Below are 20,601 nucleotides of genomic sequence, written 5' to 3' on the forward strand. Positions count from 1 at the left end.
TGAAGTCCTTGACCCTCTGTAGCAAGTGCATGAGGTCCTCCTCAGTTTTGGCAAGCAGGATTGTGTCATCTGCATAATGCAGAGTGTTAATAGATCTTCCACCAATCCTGACGCCACACTTCTCCTCATAGAGCCCAGCCTCTCGGATAATCTGCTCTGCATACAGGCTGAGCAAGTTAGGTCCCTTTAATTTTCTGACTCCAGCTCTTAGCACATTTCATTGTAATGTTTTACTTTTTCTTTCCGCACAGTCCTTTGAAATCGTCTATTCAACTCTATAATATCTTGATTTCTTCTCTTTGCTCTGGCTTCTTGAAACTCCAGTGCTATATTCAGAGTTTCTTCTGACATCCATTTTAATCTTTTCTTCCTCCTCTGTCTATGACCTTTTGCATTCTTCCTGGATGATATTCTCGATAGTCACCCATCACTTACCCAGTCTTCGCTCATTAGTGTTCAATGTCTCAAACCTGCCCCTAAGATAGTTTTGAAATTCAGATGGGATAGACTCAAGGTTATATTTTGGGTCCTGTGGATTTTATTTCACTCTCTATAGCTTCAGCTTGACCTTGTATATGAATAGTTGGTGGTCTCTCCGACAATCGGCATTTGGTCTAGTTTTCACAGCTGTTAGTGAGCTTCTTCAGCAGTTCTTTCCACAGATGTATTTGATCTGATTCCTATGCATACCATCACATAAAAGCCTTGTATATAGCCTTCATTTATGTTTCCTATAAAATATATTTGCAATTGATAGATCACTGATTGTGCAAAATTCTATCGTTCTATCTCCAGCTTCATTTCTGTCACCAAGTCCATATTTTCCAACTATTGATCCTTCTTCTCTGTTCCCAACTTTTGCTTTCCAGTCAGCCATTATTATTAATGCATCTTGATTGCATGTTTGAACAATCTCTTACTACAACAGTGGGTAGAAATCTATTTCTTTATTGACTCTGGTTGTTGGCGCATATATCTATTTGATAGTGGTATTCACTGTACTTCCTTGTATGTGTATGGATATTATCTTGTCTCTCATATTATTGTATTTCAAGATGGACTTAGAAATGCCTTTTTTAACTATGAAAGCAACCCATTTTTCCTCACCTTTTCACCTCAAGCATAATATATCATATGATTGTCTGATTCAAAATGCCTGTCCATCTCCATCCTATCTTGCCAATACTTAATACATCAATACTTATGCATTCCATTTCTTCATTAACCATATCTAGTTATCCTACATTCAAGGTTCTCACATTCCTTATTACAATCACTAGTTTCTACTTACACCTGTTGCTCCTCCTTTGTATATCTGTACTTGTGGGCTCCACCTCAGTTGCCCTATCTGCTAGTCTAAGTGTGTTCTATTGTCTAAGGCCTGCTATTTCTCAAGTGAATGGGCAGTCCTTCTTCCTAATCTATCTTAATCTGAATGCTCAGATTCAAAACAGTATCTGACAGACAAACATTTTATGGAAAAGAGTAGATGAAAGATATTTCCTAATTGTCTAAATTACCAATAGTCTCAGTGTTGTCCTCACCTTTGACACGTGTGTCTATTCATTTCTCTGCTCCACCAGCATTTCCTTGTATTCCCACCTACTCAGTCCAACACCTATCTCCTGCTATCTAGTTCTTGATATGATGATAGCTTGTTTCTCTGGGCTTCTGTGATTCCAATCGCCTCAACCTGCTGCTAGTTCTTATGCTGTGGCCAGTGTCTCTTGAGTTTAGTGGTCTGTAAGTCCAAATATCAGGTATTAATGTAAAGGAAGTTTTCATCTCTCAGGTGGTTCTGAGAAAAAGTCCTTTCCCTTTTATTTCTGTTCCAGGATTTACTTCTTGTGGCTTAGAGCCTTTTCCATTTGCAACACACTGTAGTTACAATGAAATAGTTTACCAAGGGAGGGTGATGTGTCTTGTAGAGCTGGTATGAATTGTTCCCAAAGAATTGCAGGCTCTGCCTTGATCTGTGGACTTCTGGGAGACGTGGGGGTATATGTGTGGTGTTGGGTAAGCTGAGTCCCTGCCTCTTATGCTTAGCTTTGCCTCCTTTACTCCTGGAGGCAGAACAGCATACAGTAGGGAAGAGATGGTGCCGGAGGCAAAGTTAGGCACAGGAGGTGGGAACTCAGCTTCCCCATCACCACACAGGCATGCCCACATTTCCCTGTACCTGTGGATAAAGGCAGAGTTTGCAGTTCCCCTTGCAGAGAGGTAAGAAAACTCTTTCCTCTGTATGAAGTTCTGTATGGTAAAGTGTCTTGTCTTGTTGGGCCCCTGCGATGGACCTGCAGCCATGGAGCCAAGGATCCCCAGATGGTGGAACCTATAACGCCAGGGATACCTTAATCTCTTCTCCCCATAAACAATGGAGAGTGCTCACTCTTGGCACATAGCTTCATCTTCCTCACCTTTTCCCCTGCAGCTTAATCATACATTGAAAAAATTAAATGAATATTCAGAAATGTAAAGGATATTAAAAATCATATATTCTTTTATTTAATTTATTCTGCTTATTACTATATTATGTTCCTTAGCGACTGTGTTTAACGAATAATCACAGATCTTAAAATAATTTATGTGTGTAAGGTCAGAAACTTTCTCCATACATTAAGTTAAATCCTTGGTATTTAAGCCCATGACATGATTAAGAGGTAATTTACAAGGGTAAGTTCATGACTCCTTTATAAATATAGAATGAACAGATGACAGATACTGTATTTAATGAATTAAGCAAAGAGGAAGTCAGTGACATAAAACATAATTTTTAAGAAGAATCTGACATACAGACATAGTTTGGTAATTGTTACTAGTAGGTGCAATGGAATTGATTTCTAGTTTTACAGTTTCCCAAATTATTCACTTACATAATGTGTAAGTTATATCTCCATACCACAAAAAGTATTTTAAATAAATAAATTATTGATTGTATAAAATTCAGTAATTCCTTCTCCAGCCTTATTTCTGTCAAAAGTCTGTATTTTCTAACTACCAGGCCTTCTTCGTTGTTTCCAACTTCTGTATTATGGCCACCACTTACTATTAATGCACTTGATTGCATGTTTATCTATTTCAGACAGCAAAACTTTCAGTTGATATTCATCTATTCTGACTGCTAAGTCAATCATTTCAAAAGCTGAACTATGTGAAGAAGAACATGACATCAAGATCAGAGCAATACTCATTAACAACCTGTGTGATGCAAACTTCACAGCCTTGCATTCAGAAAGTGACAATGACTTGAAGCGCATGCTGGAAAAAGAAAAGATTACAGCCTTCAATATGGGTCATAACTCAATATCAAGAAAATAAAAATCCTCACCAATGAGCCTATAGGCAATATTGTGATACCTGGAAAAAAAATTGAAGTTATCAGTAATTTCATTATCTTGAATGCATAATCATCACCCTTGGTAAGTTGTTATTGTTGTTGTTATGTATCTTCTAGTTGACTCTGACTCATAATGACCCTATGCACAATAGCTCTGAACTCTGTACTATCTTGAACCAATTTTATTGTATCTAACACATCTATCCCTATTATCCTAGTCACTGAGTCAATACATATCATCTAGGACCTTCTTCTCTTGTGCTGTCCCTCTACCCTTCTAAGCGTGATGTCCCTCTCTAAGGAGTAGTAGTCCCATCTGGTGACATGGCCAAAGTATGTCAGACAGAGTTCAAAATCCTTGTCTCAAAGGAGAAACCTGTAATAGCAGTAGATAAATCAAAATATCCCCCCCCCCAATTGGGATAATCTGCAAAGGACCTCTACAAAGTTCTAAAGAGTGAAGATGTCAGTTTAAAGAGTAAGGTACACTTTTTCTACATCATAGTTTGATTTTCATTACTTCCAATTTGAAGTTGAATGTTGTGTAAGGATGATGTAAGAAAAACTGTTGTATTTGAATTGTGGTGTTGAAGAAATTATGGAATGTCCAATTTACTGTAAAGAAAAAAACAACAAACAAACAAACAAAAAACCACCAAAAACCAAATAGGTACGTGTTGGAGGAAGTGTAACTCAGATGCTCCTTAGGGATCAGGATGGTGAAACTTCATCTCATATCTTTTGAGTATGTTGCCAATAAGGACTAGTCCTTATAAATGACATCACGCTGGTAGAAGGAAGGTCAGAGAAATAATGGAAGACCACCAACAAGACATATTGACACAGTGACTATAACAAAGGGTTTGAGTATAGTAGAGATTTGAAGATAGCACAGTATAGGGCCAAATTCAATCTATTGGTTGAGTCTCTAGTGAGTAGTAGTATTTAACTAGATGGCACCTAAAATCAACAATGATACAAAAGTAATTTCTAGAACCATGATCTTTTTAATCTCAGTCAATTGTCTACAATTTATAGAGCTTTGTCAAATAACTTCAAAAGAAAAAGAAACAGAAAAGAACAACAACAACAGCAACAACAAAACCCTCAAAAGCCAAGTATAAAACTTTTACAGGTCACTGTGAATTTAGATAATGAAAGGTCATAGGGGTGATCCTGAGCACCCCACTTAAAGGAACCCTCGTTCATAGTCTTTAGTGAATTGAGCTGCTAAGCCTAACGACCATTCAGTAATTAACAGACTTGCCCATTTTAATTTTAAAAAAATGCCAATGTGTTTTGGTTATAATTTTCAAGTTTAAAATATCTTTCCTTTTCATACACTAAATAATTATTAAAAGATATAAGATACACTAGGGAAAAATTGTAACAGAATAGTCTAAAAGTATTATATTTTAGGGCATTATTTTTATCGTAGGAGTATGCAATGAGGGTTGTAGAGTGGATTATATTTGGGGGTACGGGGTGGGGCTTGGGGAGGTGCGGGGGGGATTGTGTACCAATGAGGGAGTTTTTCTTTTGCTTTTCAAGGAGAGGAGCAAAAGGGGGGGGGCGGGCGGAGGGGGGAGGGGTTTGTGCGGGGAGAAGGGTGCAACAATGAATGAATGGAATTCCAAAATCTCTGTAGATATTCATTGAAATGAAAAATAAACAACCTAAATTAATAAAAAAAATTGTAACAGAACACTCATTTGTAGAATTTATGCATATCTTCAAACCTCACTGTGATCTAGAGCAGGGAAAAAAAGCGAAAAAAAAAAATCCCACAAACAAACCACTAAACTATCCTTTTCTGGTTTTCCCTCCTTCCTTTTGCTTTATCTCCACATTCCTCTAACTCAGGTGTCCTTGGAGATATATAAATAATAAGGAAACATCTTTCATAGTTATATTAAATAAGAAACACTGGTTTAAATTCTTTTTCTTTCTTTCAAAGATTACTTTGTTGTTAGATGAGTGCTGTCAAATAGAGTATGATTCATAGCAACCTATGAACAAAAGATCTGAAACATGTTCTGTTCTGTGCCATCTTCACACTTTTGAATACACAAGAGCCCATTGCAAGTCATCATGTCAATCTACCTGGTGGAGGGTCTTCCTCTATCGTCTACTCTCTACCCTTCCCAGCATCATGTACTCCAAGGAATAGCACTTCCCAGCAACATGCCCACTGATGTGATGTAAAGTCTCATCATTCTTGCCTCCAAAGAACATTCTGGCTGCATCCTTTCCAAGACTTATCTGTTTGTTCTCTTGACTGCCATAGATGTTCAATGTTTTTCTTCAACACCACAGCACGAAGGTGTCAATTTTTTCCCCTTGTCATCTGCATTCATTGTCCAGCTCTCAGATGCATAGTAAGTCATTGGAAAGACCATGGCCTGAATCAGATACACCTTAGTCATCAAACTGACATCATCACTCCATAATAATTTGAAGAGGTCTCTAACTGCACATTTTCCCAGTGCAGTGCATCTCCTTATTTCCTGACTACTGGCACCAAGGGTGTTAATTGTGACCTAAGCAAGATGAAGCTATTGACAGTTTCAATCTCCTCTCCATCCATCATGGCACTGCCTTTTGGTCTTATGGTAAGAATCTCTGTTTTCTAGACATTAAGATGCAATCCATATAGAAAACTGCAATTCCTGTCCTTCTTCAACATATGCTTCAAGTCTTCCTCACTTTCAGCAAGTAAGGTTGTATCATCTGCATAATACATGTTACTGATAACTCTCTCTCCAATCTTGATGCCATATTCCTCTTCATAGAATCCAACTTCTCGGATAATTTGCTCAGCTTTCAGATTGAATAGGTATGAATAGAGAATATGACCCTGACACTCTCCCTTATTAATTTTAAACCCTTCAGATTTCCCCTGCTCTGTTTGCACAATAGCATCCTGGTCCAGGTATACGTTCCATATGAGCACAATTAAATGTTCTTGGATTCCCATACTTCTCAATGTCAGCCACAACTTGTAATGTTCCATACAGTCAAATGCCTTTGCTTAGTCAATAAAGCACAAATAAACATTCTTCTGGTATTCTTTACTTTCAACCATGATCCATCCAGCATTAGCAATGATATTTCTGGTGCCACAGCTTCTTTTAAGTCCTGCCAGAACTTCTGGCAATTCCATAGCTATGTACCGTTCTAGACATTTTTGAATGATCTTCAGAAGTGTTTTCCTTGCTTATAATATTAATAATATTATTGATTAGTTCCACCTTTCATTGGATCACCTTTCTTGGGAGGGGGAACAAATATGGACAACTTCCAATCCATTCACCTGGCAGCCTCTTGTTTAAGCAACTGGGACCTGGTGGACAGGCCTCTGTATTTTAGTCTTTGGAATCCTGCCTGAGAGTAAGTCTCCAGCTTGGAGCAGTTGTATTCTGGAGGGTAAGTATTTTTTTAATTACTTGAAAGCTGGATGTAAACTGTTTAGGCATTTATTATTTTGTTAACAATCAAGTATAAGCTGACTGGCTGCTTCTACTTTCATTAACAATTGTGGGCTGAAATCCTCATGTTTAAGCAATCAGGACCTGGTGGCTGAACTTGTGTATATCAAAGTCAGTTGGGCTCTTGGGCCTACAGTTAATCGTGGTTAATGAGAACATGGTTCTAAATGGTATAGCACTTGTCTATCAATTTGTTATACTGAGATAACTTGGGTTAAGATGGTTAATGTTAGTAAATCTCAAAGATCTCAAAGGGAAAGTGAAAAAAAAGGTAAGGCAAAACAAGAATTTACTAAGAGTGGTAGAAAGAAAACTTAATCAAAACTTACCAATTTTATCTGAAACAGATGCCACTAGGAGAAAGGGGAAAAAAGCACTAGATTTATTCTCATAATTTTATCTTGTATCTATTAATTTATTTGTTCACCAAAATGGTGTCTTATCTTTCCTTATTGAGTGAAAACTCCTACACTAAAACTTAAGGGGAAAAATTTGCTAGTGACTATTCTACACTGTAGTTTACATGTAATAATAATCATCATCATAATAAAGCTTGTTGTTGTTATTGTTGTTATGTGCTGTCAAGTTTCTTGCATATCATGCACCACTACATACTGTAATCCTGAAACCTGTTGTATCCTGCATGTCCAAAGTATGACAAAGTCTCAGAATGCTTGTCTCCAAAGAAGAACTTAGTTTCACCCTCTCAAGGATGAACCTGTTTGTTCTCCTCACAGTCCATGTTATATTCAATACTCTTCTCCAGCACCACAGCTCAAAGGCAGCAATCAAACTTAAATAAAATGAAAATATTTATGATTTTATCATATCTTTTGAGTAAATTTTTTAAGACTTGACTTCTTTTGTTTGATTATCTTCATGCCAACCTATATGTTTAAGATTTTAAAAGTATGAAGTTGGAATTTAATGATCATATTGACTCATCCAGAAGCTTAGCAGGCTTTGCATTCTATCTAACAGTTAAATTCTGAAGATTTTGGCCATTTAGAAAAGGTTAAAACACAAAAGTTCAGAAAATAACTTATATGAGTAAAGAAATATATATATTTTTTTTTTAAATAGATACCAAATTTAGACCAAATCCAATTATTTGAGTAGTGAAAAAACTTACTGTTAATATTTCATAGATATGTTAGTATATTTCCTTCTAGCCATCATTCCTTGAATACTTTTAAAAAATTTATCTTTCATCAAAACTACCTGGAGAGGTTTTGGTCTTCCGGTATCTAAATGTCTGATTCCAATCTTCCAAGTTCTTAGTTTTGAGGAGATGTTCAGGATTTTTATTCTTAAAAAGCAGAAATCTGGGTGCTTTCAGTGAAACATTACATGTGATCATGATAAGAAAGATTAAAGAGAAAAGATTAAATGTTGTTATCTAGCCTTCACTGTGGATTAAATATCAACATTAAGAAAACAACAAAAACAACTCCAAAGATGGACATTTCAAGGATCTTCCCCCCTCCCTTTTTTTTCACTCCACAAACTAGAACCATGTTAGCTTTCTATTCCTAGATGCCATGGAGTCAACTAAGATTCATAGTGATGCTATGAACAAAAGATCTGAACTTGGTTCTACCTTGTGCCATCCTCATCATCTCTGATATACTGGAGCCCATTTTTACCGTCACTGTGTTGATCTACTTTGTTGAGGTTCTCATTCTTTTTAGCTGACACTCTATGGTACCAGCAGTACAAAACCAGCAAGTGTTGCTTTAGAGAAATATGCTGTCGAGGATCTGCTTTCAAGTGCTAAAGAGCAAGGTCAGTGGTTTAAAGATGAAGATGAGTTTGACCCAGTCCAAGGTATTTTCAGTTGCTTCATGTGCATATGAAAGCTGGACAGTGAGTAAGAAGACAGAAAAGTTGATATATTTGAATTATAGTGTTGGTAACAATTTTTTTTTCCTTTTATTGATTTGATTACAAACTTGTATGCATTGCGTTTTATGCTAATTTTCATTCACATTATATTCCATACATTCATTCTCATACATTACGTTTTACAAAATTAAACACCATTGGACTTTGACCATCATTACCCTCTCTTTTCCCCTGGATCCTTTCCATTTCCTTCACCCTCTTCTTCTAGCCACCAAATTATGCAACTCTGTGGTTTCGCCCCTAACCATCTTCAAATAGTTGAACATAGAAAAAAGGAAATTAGAACTGACACACAAATGGAAATTTGTACACCAATGTTCATAGCACCACCTTTCACCATTGCAAGAACATGGACACAGCTTAAATGTCCAACCACAACTGAACAGTTTGAGGAATCATTGTACATTCCCACAGTGGAAGACGATGCAGCACTCAGGAGCAATGATTTTGAAAAATACAAAACTTGGGAGAGATTGGAGAGCATTATGCTTTCTGAGTTAATACAGTCTCATAAGGACAGATACTTCATAAGACCATTATTGTAAAAATGGAAAGATAATTAGTAAAACATGCATGGGGACCCAAGTGGAGAAGAGGTGGAAACTGAGGGGTGAGTCAGGATGGGCAACAATTATTGAATGAATGAATATACCACGAACTTCCAAAAGAACAAATTTCCCCCATAAGAAAAAGGCAGACAGAATTTCTTAGAGGCAAAGATCACAAAAATTCCAGTTTCTGGAAAAGTTCTTAATGTTTGAAAAAGTGAAAGATACAGTAAAAGATGAAAAGTCTCAACCACATGGATTGACATAGTGACTATAACATGCATGGCAGAGATTTTGAAGATGTTACTATGAGTAAGAATTTAATGACACTCAAGAACAACATTGTTGTTGTTGTTGTTGTTATGTGTCATCGAGTCGTTTCCGACTCATAGCGACCCTATGCACAACAGCTCTAAACCCTGCTCTATCCTGCGCCAACCGCACCGCCTCTGACACACCCATCCCGATTACCCCAGTCACCGAATCAATCCATCTCATAGAGGGTCTTCCCCTCCTGCGCTGTCCCTCCACCCTCCCAAGCATGATGTCCCTCTCCAAGGACCCGTCCCTCCTGGCAACATGTCCAAAGTATGTCAGACGAAGCCCCAGAATCCTTGCCTCCAAGGAGCAGCTTGGTTTAATCCTCTCCAAGATGAATCTGTTTGTTTTCCTGGCAGTCCATGGTACATTCAGTACCCTTCTCCAGCACCACAGCTCAAAAGCATCCACTCTCCTTCTGTCCTCCCTAGTCATTGTCCAACTCTCTGATGCATAACAAGCGATTGCAAATACCATGACCTGTATCAGGCGCACCTTAGTCTCCAGAGAGACACCATTGCTCTTTACTTTAGAGAGGTCCCTAACAGCAGACTTTCCCATCGCGATACGCTTTTTGATTTCCTGACTGCTGGTACCAAGAGTGTTGACTGTGGAGCTGAGCAAAGTGAAGCTGTGAACACTCTCAATCTCTTCATCATCCATCTTGACGCTGCCAATTGGTCCAGTGGCGAGAATCTTTGTCTTCTTGACGTTGAGCCTTAGTCCATACTGAAGGCTGCAGTCCTTGACACTTCGCAGCAAGTGCATGAGGTCTTCCTCAGTTTCAGCAAGCAAGGTTGTGTCATCTGCATAACGGAGATTGTTAATAGATCTTCCACCAATCCTGATGCCACAATTCTCCTCATAGAGTCCAGCTTCTCGGATAATCTGCTCTGCATACATGTTGAAAAGGTATGGAGACAGGATGCATCCCTGGCGTACACCCTTTCCTATTTTGAACCATGCAGTGTTACCCTGCTCTGTTCTGACTACTGCCTCTTGGTCCAAGTATAGGTTTCTTATTAGCACAATTAAATGTTCTGGGATTCCCATTCTTCTCAGAGTCAGCCACAGTTTGTTATGATCCACACAGTCAAATGCCTTTGCATAATCAATGAAACACAGATAGACATTCTTCTGGTATTCCCTGCTTTCAGCCAAGATCCATCTAACATCAGCAACGATATCCCTAGTACCACGACCCTTCTAAACCCAGCCTGGACTTTCGGCAGTTCTCTGCTGATGTGCTGTTCTAATCGTTTTTGGATGATCTTCAGCAGAATCTTTCTTGCATGTGAAATCAATGACACTGTTCTGTAGTTTCCACACTTAGTTGGGTCACCTTTCTTTGGAATGGGAACAAAGAACAAGATACCCCTTTTAATAAGACAAAGGGGCAATAAGTGCATGTGCAGAATGATTTAAAAAGTGGTTGACATTTATAAAAACACTTCCTACAGAAGATCAAAGGATATATCTTTCAATATGGATTACATGTCTACATGAAGAAGACAAAAATCCTCACTACCAGGTCAACAGGCAATATTACTATAGATACTGGGAATATTGAAATTGTTAATTATTTCGTCTTAATGAAATGCAAAATCAACATCCTTGGCAAGAGCAGTCAAGAAATCAAAAAAATGAGTTGCAACACCAAAGTCTGCTATGAAGGACCTCTCTAAAGTACTGAAGAACAATGGTCTTTCCCATAACTAGCTAAGAATCTGAGAGCTAGACAATAAGAATGACACAATTAGAATACATACCTTTGAGTAATGATGGTGGAGAAAAGTACTGAATATCCCATGTACTCTTGGTATCAGCAGCCAGGAAATTAAAAGACGAATGTCACTGAGAAAGTCTGCTGTGAGAGACCTCTCCAAAGTACTGAAGAGTAATGAAGTCAATCTGGAGACTAAGGTGTGCCTGATACAGGCCATGGTCTTTGCAATTACTTGCTATGCATTGACAAGCTGGACAATGAATAGGGATGATAAAAGGATAATGGATATCTTTGAGCTGTGGTGCTGGAGAAGAGTATTGAATATACCATGGACTGTGAGAAGAACAAACAAGTTCATCCTAGAGAGGGTGAGACCAAGCTGCTCCTTGGAGGCAAGGATTCTGAAGCTCCATCTGACATACTTTGGACATGTTGCAAGGTGAGACCAGTCCTTGGAGCAGGATGACATGCTTGGGAGTGTGGAGGGACAGCGCAATAAAGGAAGACCCTCGGTGAGATGGATTGATTTAGTGACTGGAGTAATGGGGGTAGTTGTGTGAGAGACAATGATAACAGCCCAGGATAAGTCACAGGTGACTCAACAGCACGTAACAACAACTGCCAAAAGGAAAATAAGCATATATCTTGGATAAAGTGTGGCAAGAATGCTTCTTGGAGGCGAGGATGGTAAAAGTTCATCTCACATACTTTGGACATGTTGTTGTGTACTATTGAGTCAGAACCAAACCAGACCCTCCAGTAGGTTTTTAGAGACAATAAATTGCATGGAAGGAGATTATCCAACTTTCTTCCTCTGGGCATATTGTTATGAAGGGCTATTCCTTGGAAAGGGCCATCATGCTAGGAAAGTTGCAGGGTCAGAAAAAGAGAAGAAGACTCTCAACAAGTTTTAACACAATGATAACTGCAATGATTTTGACTAAGTCAGAGATTATGAGGATGGAACAGGATAAAATCAGATTAAAATTTATTGTTTGTAGAATCACTATTGGTCATACTCAACTAGATAGATCATAACAACAATAATAAATTACATAAATGATGACCATCTTTAAATTATATGTACTTTGATAATTCTTTATTGATTATTTTATAATATTATAAAGTCTTTTAATTATCTTATCTCTGTTTTACTTTGACAGATAAATTATACTATTACAAATTGTATTCTTTTTTTTAACTACTATTTCACTTATATTTAAAATGCTAATTTACCATGCTTATTATTTGCTACATACTTGCTTTTATATATAGAGAATATTGTGTTCTTTTTATAGATTTAGAACAATTAGCAAATATATTTTAATACCTTTAAATGTTTGAATAATCATGTTTAAATTATTCTTCCATTCATATGCAATGAACTCTACTTTTATACAATCTTACAGGATTATGTTGTGCATACTTGCTTGTGGTTGCTAAGTTTCTAACTTAGTTTTATCATATACGTTTACAACTGTGTATGTTAGTTAATATAGCAAGATAGTTAAAATTCATAGATTATATTTCTGGGAAAAATAAGGGTAATTATAAAGCACAAGTCACCTGTTTATTCCATCTATTGATAGTCTTAGCAAAATTTTTGTGAAAAGTTTGATAGACTTGCCCTTAGCTAACTAAATAAAAACATTTCCCACCTTTTTATATCCTTTTCATCCTACCACTCATTTATTTTCGGTTTATTTGCTCTGACATCAACTTCCAAAAAAAAAATTTCAGACTATATACTTTTATCAAAGTAATATTTTTGTTGAAGCCTCTGTCCAAAGATAGTAAATATATTTTTAAGATAAAGAAATTATTAGATATGAAAATACATCTCATTAATCTTTAGGAGTGGGACTTTAATATGTTAACATCATTCAATGAGCATTCCAAATGCAGATTGAGAGGTGCTTAATCCTCCTTTCATGATGCTGCTAAACCACAGGTAGTCAGAGCTTACATATGAATCCTGCCTTCTCCCAGTTGTCTTATTTACAAATATGAACTTTCTCTACTTCAGTTTAATATTTATTTAAAAGGGTAATTCTGATTTAATAGGAAGTTAAAAGCAGGTATCATGCTTTTTAATTACTTGTTGTTAAAAAAAATTCTTCCTCCTCTGAATATTCTAGATTATAGTAACTTTTGTGGGAGAAACAAAGAACAGGGGAGTTGCCAATGCAGAAGTATTTTAAAGCCAAATGAAAGTTTGGAATAAAGAAAACCGAGAAGAAGAAAAAAAAAACCCAAACCAAAACAAAGCAGCAGCTGCTTCTTTTCAACCCAATAACTAAAGTACCTCCTAGTGAAATCATTTTTAAACTACAGAGTAGAAATAGTTTAAAGGTCTATTGTTAAAGAAACAGGAATTTTATTCATTAATTAGACTCGTCAGAGACCGCTTTGAATTTGCAAAAATGAATAACCTTTTATTCCGTGGTTATAGTTAAATGCTTTAAGCTCATTTGATTTCCTGTTCCCCTTTCAATTTCATTCTGAGTTTTCACCTTTACAGTTATATTACACCAACTCAACCTCACTAATATTTTCACTTAATTCTCACTTTAGTAAAATAGCAAGGAATACCTTTTCTTAAAATAAACACATGACATGGATATATAAATTATAAAGCTATCTTCATCCTGTACTAGTAATAGAGCAGGATTTATTTTTATTTAGTTTCTTTTGTGCACTAGAGATAAATTGTGGAGATTTTCTTTTCCTTAATTTTCGAAAGATGTATTGAATAATGTTTTCAGTTCTGTTCTGTTGCGTTTTAATTAAGGCTTAAACTAAACAAATTTCATGAATTTAGAGGATTTTGTTCCCATTTCAGTAACTAAGAATTCCTCATCTCTGAGTTTAACGTTGGACTTTACTGAAAGAATAGGAAGAACACAGTAGAATGGGTCTGACAGAAAAGACTGGATGGATTGTGTGTATTGTATTGAAACAGATGAGGAAAAGGACGGATTGCAGGTGCTATATGATTGAATATTGTGGTTAGCACAGGAGTCCAGAGTTGGGGTTGCATGGAGAAGTGTACTCAGGGTGGGTGGTGGGGGGAAAGGAATGGGGGAATTGTGTACTAATGAAGGAATTTTTTTCTTTTCTTTTCGGAGAGGGGAGTGAACTGGTGGGGAGGTGTGGGCAGGGAGAAAAGTGCAGCAGTGAATGAATGGAAATCCAAAACCTCTGTAAATGTCTATTAAAATTAATTTAAAAAAACCAACAAAAAAACCCACACAATAGTGTGAAAATTAGATAGTGAAAGTATATTTGATTGGAAATCCAGCCATTTTCAATGTTGTTTTGTACTGCCACATTATTTTTCTATCATTTTGATGTGACAGTTACAAACCACTTGTTAATTATAGTATTTATTCTAAGTATTATTTTGTTATCTTAAATCTTAATGTGATTCTAGCTATTGAATTAACATAATTTATTACAATTTCTTTTTAATATACTATCCATTTGCTGTATAGAGGTAACTCATGATTGCTGTGATGCTAAACACTGTGACACTGATGATGTGTCAAATGCGATAATGGTTACTCATGGTGGAAAGTGTTTGGTGGAGCTTCTGGATTAAAACAAATTTGTAAGCAGGAATGGCATCCACTTCAGAAATAGCTTGCCTTTGGAAACTATGAACTTGGAGAAACAATGAAAGCTGTACAAGTGTTCAGGTCTTTCATTCATAAGGTCTCTATGAGTTGTTTAAAACTTGACGGCACTTAACAACAACATAGAGAGATCTCTGTTGGCCTGGTGGATAGAAATTTATGCTACCAAGGGTTGTTGATTTTAATCTGAGGCCCTAAGGCCAGGCCTGGTTCTAATTGTTTTTGGTCAAACATTCTTCTAAGTGGTACAGCACTGGTCTGTCCATTTGCTGTACAGAGGTTTGTACAGTGTTTGGTGGAACTTCCTGATTTCAAAATAGCTTGCTTCCAAAACCTCTATGAATGTGGAGAGATGACAACAGTTATACAAGTGTTCGGGTTTTTCGTTCATAAGGTTGCTATGGGTCATCTACTGATTGACGGCACTCAACAATAATGTACTAACAAAATTTTCAATCAAAGACGAAATAGATCTTCTGGTCCCATCCTTCCATTCCCACACAACTAATCCTTAAAGGTAAAAACATTTTTAAATGTATAAGCCATTTCTTCTATTCTTCTACATTGTTTCCCTCATTCTTTTAAATTCTGTTACTATCATGGCATCAGAACAAAATCATACCTGATCCTCTAACAGGTTTTAAGGAACTGTGTATTGCAAGGAATTCACATTCTTCTCAATATCAGCCACAATTTTTTATTATCCACACAATGTGATGCTTTTGCATAGTAATTACAGTACAAATAGACATTATTTTTTATTTATTTTAGAGACAAAGGTGCACCTGATACAGGCCATGGTCTTTGCAATCACTTGTTATGCATCAGAGAGCTGGACAATTACTAGGGAGGACAGAAGGAGAATTGACACCTTTGAGCTGTGGTGCTGGAGAAGAGTATTGAATGTACCATGGACTGCCAAGAAAACAGATTCATCCTAGAGAGGTTTAAACCAGGCTACTCCTTGGAGGCAACGATTCTGGGGCTTCGTCTGGCATACTTTGGACATGTTGCAAGGAGAGGCAGGTCTTTGGAGAGGGACATCATGCTGGGTAGAGTAGAGGGACAGCATAGGAGGGGAAGACCCTCTATGAGGTGGATTGATTCAGTGACTGGGGTAATCGGGATGGTTGTCAGAGGCAATGTGATTGGTACAGGATAGAGCAGGGTTTAGGGCTGTTGTCCATAGGGTCGCTATGAGTCGCAAATGACTCGACGGCGCATAACAATAACAACTTACGTAGATTTTGGATTTTTATTGCATTTTTCTACCTAAACACACCTTTTCCCCAGTTCGCTCTTCTCTTGAAAAGTAAAAGAAAAATTCTTTCATTGATATACAATCCACCCCCCCCCAAACACATACCAAGTACACTCCTCTATGCAACCTTCATTCCGGACTCTTTTATAACCATAATACCCAAACTGAGAAAAAAATGGATAAATTATTTATACTGTATTGAAACAGATGAGGGAGAGAACAAATAGATATTCTTCTGGTATTCTTTCCTCTCAGCCAGCATCCAACTGACAGCAGCAATGATATCTCTGGTACTATAGCTTCTAACTTTTGCTTGAACTACTGGTAGTTCCCTATCTATGTATTGTTCTTGCCAGTTTTGAATGATCTTCAGCAATATTTTACTTGCATGTGATATTAATTATATTGTTCAATAGTTTCCAAAACTCTTCCAATCCATTGTTTTGACAGCTATTCTCCAAATTTCCTTACATATACTGGGGAGCACATCTAAGGCTACATCTGTTAATTGAAACAAGTCAATTGCTATCCCATCAATTCCTAGGTCCTTATTTTTTGCTAATTCCTTCAATGCACCTTCTACTTCCTCCTCCATTACCATTGTCTCCTGTTCACATAGTCCTTCCTGAAATTTTTCAGTGTCAATCAATTCTTTCTGGTACAATGATTTCTGTGTATTCCTCCATCTTCTTTTGGTGCTACCTGGGTCATGCATTATATTGCTAGTAGCATCTTTCAATATTATGACACAAAGCTTAAATGTGTCTTTCCAGTTCTCTCAGCTTGAGAACTGCAGAGTGAGTTCTTCCCTTTTAATTCTCCAATTCCAATTCCTCAAATAATTGATGATTAATGATGCAGTTTGAGGACTAAAGTGCATCTGATCTAGGCCTTGTTCTTTCTAACTACTTGCTGTGTACCTGAGAGCTGGGCAGCGAATAAAGATGACAAAAGAATTGACAGCTTTGAGCTGTGGTGTTGGAGAAGAGCACTGAACATCCCATAGATGGCCTGGAGAACAAACAGATATGTCTTCGAGAAAGTGCAGCCAGAGTGCTCTTTGGAGGCAAGAATGGTGAAACTTCACCTCTTATGCTGCTAGGAAGTAGTATTCCTTGGAGAAAGACAATGCTGGGCAGGGTGGAAGGTCTGCAAAAGAGAGGAAGACACTCATCTGGTGGATTGAGATGGTGATTGCTGCAATTGACTCTTAAGTGTCAAGAAGTGTGAGGATGATGCAGGATAGAACAGCTATCAGATCTTTTGTTCATATGATAACAATGAGTCATATTCAACATGACAGCACCTTACGACAACAAGATATTGCAAGGGAGAAAAATGCTCATCTTTTTCCTGAGAAGCAGCTCATGTACTGAAACTGCTAGATGATGCTCTATTTAGATTAGTAGTTCAACTCACTATGTATTATGCCATCAGACATAATGAACAAATGGACACCTTGATTTTACAATCATGTTCACAGTCTAGTTTTCTTTCCTTCTTAAGAAACGTTCCTTAACTAGCTCTTATAAACCATCTAGCAGATATTTTTTATGTGTAAATCTATTTAATTTTTAAGAATTTCCCCCATGCTCTACTGTACCTTTTTAATAATCTCATTATAGTTCTATGGATGCACTATTTACTTTATCATTAAAATATTATTTCTATTTTCTTTTTAATTATTGCTTTTCTCTTATATTCTGTATCCTCAAATATCTTTTCTGCTCATCGACTTTACTGGCTGTTGTTTATTTAGAATTCTTGTATGTGTAATACTCATTGGCTATTCATTCTGTTTTAGATTTGGAAAGCTGATTCAATGGTCAAATAAAGGAATATTCAGTATGTGTGAATTACCTTGGGGATGGCTGATATATTCACGATAGGTTGATTAGGAGGGGCATTTTCATTTGATCAATTTCAAATTGATCAATGTCTACAGATCTTATGTCCTACAGTGATACTAATAGAGAGGAAACTTACTTACTGATGTAAATAAAAGAATAACTAGTTTTTACACATTTGTTTATTAGAGTTTTATGTTTAACCTTGAGATTTTGTTTGGGCCTTTCATTCTTACCCTTATAAACTGAGTCTGGTGACCTAATGTTTAAAATTTTATGTGGTTTTTCACAGACTATAGGTTTGGTGCCCTGATTCAGGGCATGGTCTTCACAATTATTTGCTATGAATCAGAGAACTGAACAATGCTAAGGATTACAGAAGAAGAATCAATACCTTTGAGTTGTGGTGTTGGATAAGTGTATTGAAGATGTCATGGACTGCTGAGGCAACTAACAAGTTTGTCCTGAAAAGAGCGAAACCAAATCACTTCTTGGAGGCAAGGACAGTGAAGCTCCTGATAAACTGGGCATGTTGCCAGTAAGGACTAGTCCTTGAAGTAGGACATCATGCTTGGGAAGGTGGAGGGATAGCAGAACAGAGGAAGACTCTAGAAAAGATAGATTAACATAATAACTGGGGTAATGGGGGTATTCCATCAATTCCTGAAGCTTTATTTTTTGCCAAGTCCTTCAGAGCAGCCTGAAGTTCCTCCTTCATCACCATTGACCCTTGCTCATATGTTGTTTCTTGAAATTCTTCTGTGTCAGCCAATTCTTTTTGGTACAATAACTCTATATACTTCTCTAATCTTCTTTTAATGCTTACTCAGTCATTCTGTATTCCACTCATAGCATTCTTAAGCACTGCCACTTGACACTTGTATTTGTTCTTTAGTTCCTTCCCCTTAAGAAATGCTGAGGAATTTTCACATTTTTATTTCCTCACTCCAACTCCTTTCACTCCAACTCCTTGCACATTCTGTTATAATACTTTGCCTTCTTTTCCTAAGCTGTCCTTTGAAATCTGTTTGGCTCCTTAATGTCTTAATTTCTTCCCTTTGCTTTGATTTCTTTATTCTACAATGCAATATTCAGAATCTCTTCTGACATTCATTTTGGTCTTTTTTTCTTCTTCCTTCTTTATAATGACCTTTTGCTTCCTTCATGAATGATATTCTTACCACAACTCATCTGATCTTTGTTCATTAGTGTTCAAGGCCTTAAACCTGTTCCTGAGTTTGTTTTTAAATTCGGGGGGTGGATAGACTCAAGAGCAAATTTTGATTCCTGTGGACATGACTTAACCTTCTTTGCTTTAATTAGAACTTGAATATGAGTAGTTGGTTGTCTATTCCACAATGAGCACCAGGCCTAGTTTTCACTGCTGATATTGAACTTCTCCAACAATTCCTTCCAAGGAAAGTAATAGGTCTGATTCCTGTGAATGATTCAGGTGAAATCTATTTGTTGTTGTTAAGTGCCATCAAGTCACAGGTGACTCACAGTGATCCTATGAAGGAGAGTCCTCAACGCTTGGGTGTCTCTCATCCTCTCTCCAGGTTCATAGGGTTTCCGGAGGCAAGCTATTATGGAAGTGGATGCCACTCTTGCTTCCAAGCTTGTTTTAATTGAGGAGTTCCACCCCACTCTGTCTGCTTTGGGTGACCAACCATTAATGCATTTGACACATCAGTGTCACAGTGTTCAGCCTCACAACAACCACAAGTTACTGCTGTAGGGCAACTTGTACACCAGGGCTATACGACCTAGAGGAATGTCTGAACAAAAACAATGAAAGACAGGCCTGAGGGCCACGGATTAAAAGTCACCCACCTTTGGCTTGGCAGCATTGCTTTCTGTCCACTGGGCCAGCTGATCTCTCTCTGTGTTGATGTTATTATGGTTAACTGACGTCGAGTTGCAGACAACTCATAGCGACTATAAGAAGGAGAGTCCTCAACGCTTGGGTATCATGATCTCAGGCATCTCTGAAATTACATAGTACTTTTCAAAATTGCAGCTCCTGAGTGCTTTATAGTATTCCACCGTGTGAATGTACCATAGTTTTTCAACCCAGTCATTTGTTGATAGAGATTTTTGGCCTTTTCCATTTTCTTGCTGTTGTGAATAATACCACTATACTAATATATACATTAGTGTATATATCTGTTTGTATCTCAGTTTTGTTTTCCTTGGGGTATAGTCCTAGCAGTGGTATAACTAGAGAATATGCAATCTGTGTTCAGCTTTTAGAAGAAACACCAAATTGCATTCCAGAGTGATTATACTATTTTATAATTTTACCAACAGTGTATGAGAGTTCCAGTATTTCCATATTCTCACCAACATTTATTGCTTGCTAACTTGTTAAACTTTGCTACTGCTACTGGGGTGAAATGGTATCTTGTAGTTTTTCATTTCTCATATTGCCAATGATTTTGAGAATTTCTCCATGTTTGTTGGCCATCTGAATGTCTTCCTCTGTGAAAAGTTTTTCTGTGTCTTTTGCCCATTTTGTAATTGGGTTACCCGACTA

The sequence above is a fragment of the Elephantulus edwardii genome, unplaced genomic scaffold (assembly GCF_000299155.1).
Source record: "Elephantulus edwardii isolate Elephantulus edwardi_28Jun2011 unplaced genomic scaffold, EleEdw1.0 scaffold00123, whole genome shotgun sequence".
NCBI classification, from domain to species: domain Eukaryota; kingdom Metazoa; phylum Chordata; class Mammalia; order Macroscelidea; family Macroscelididae; genus Elephantulus; species Elephantulus edwardii.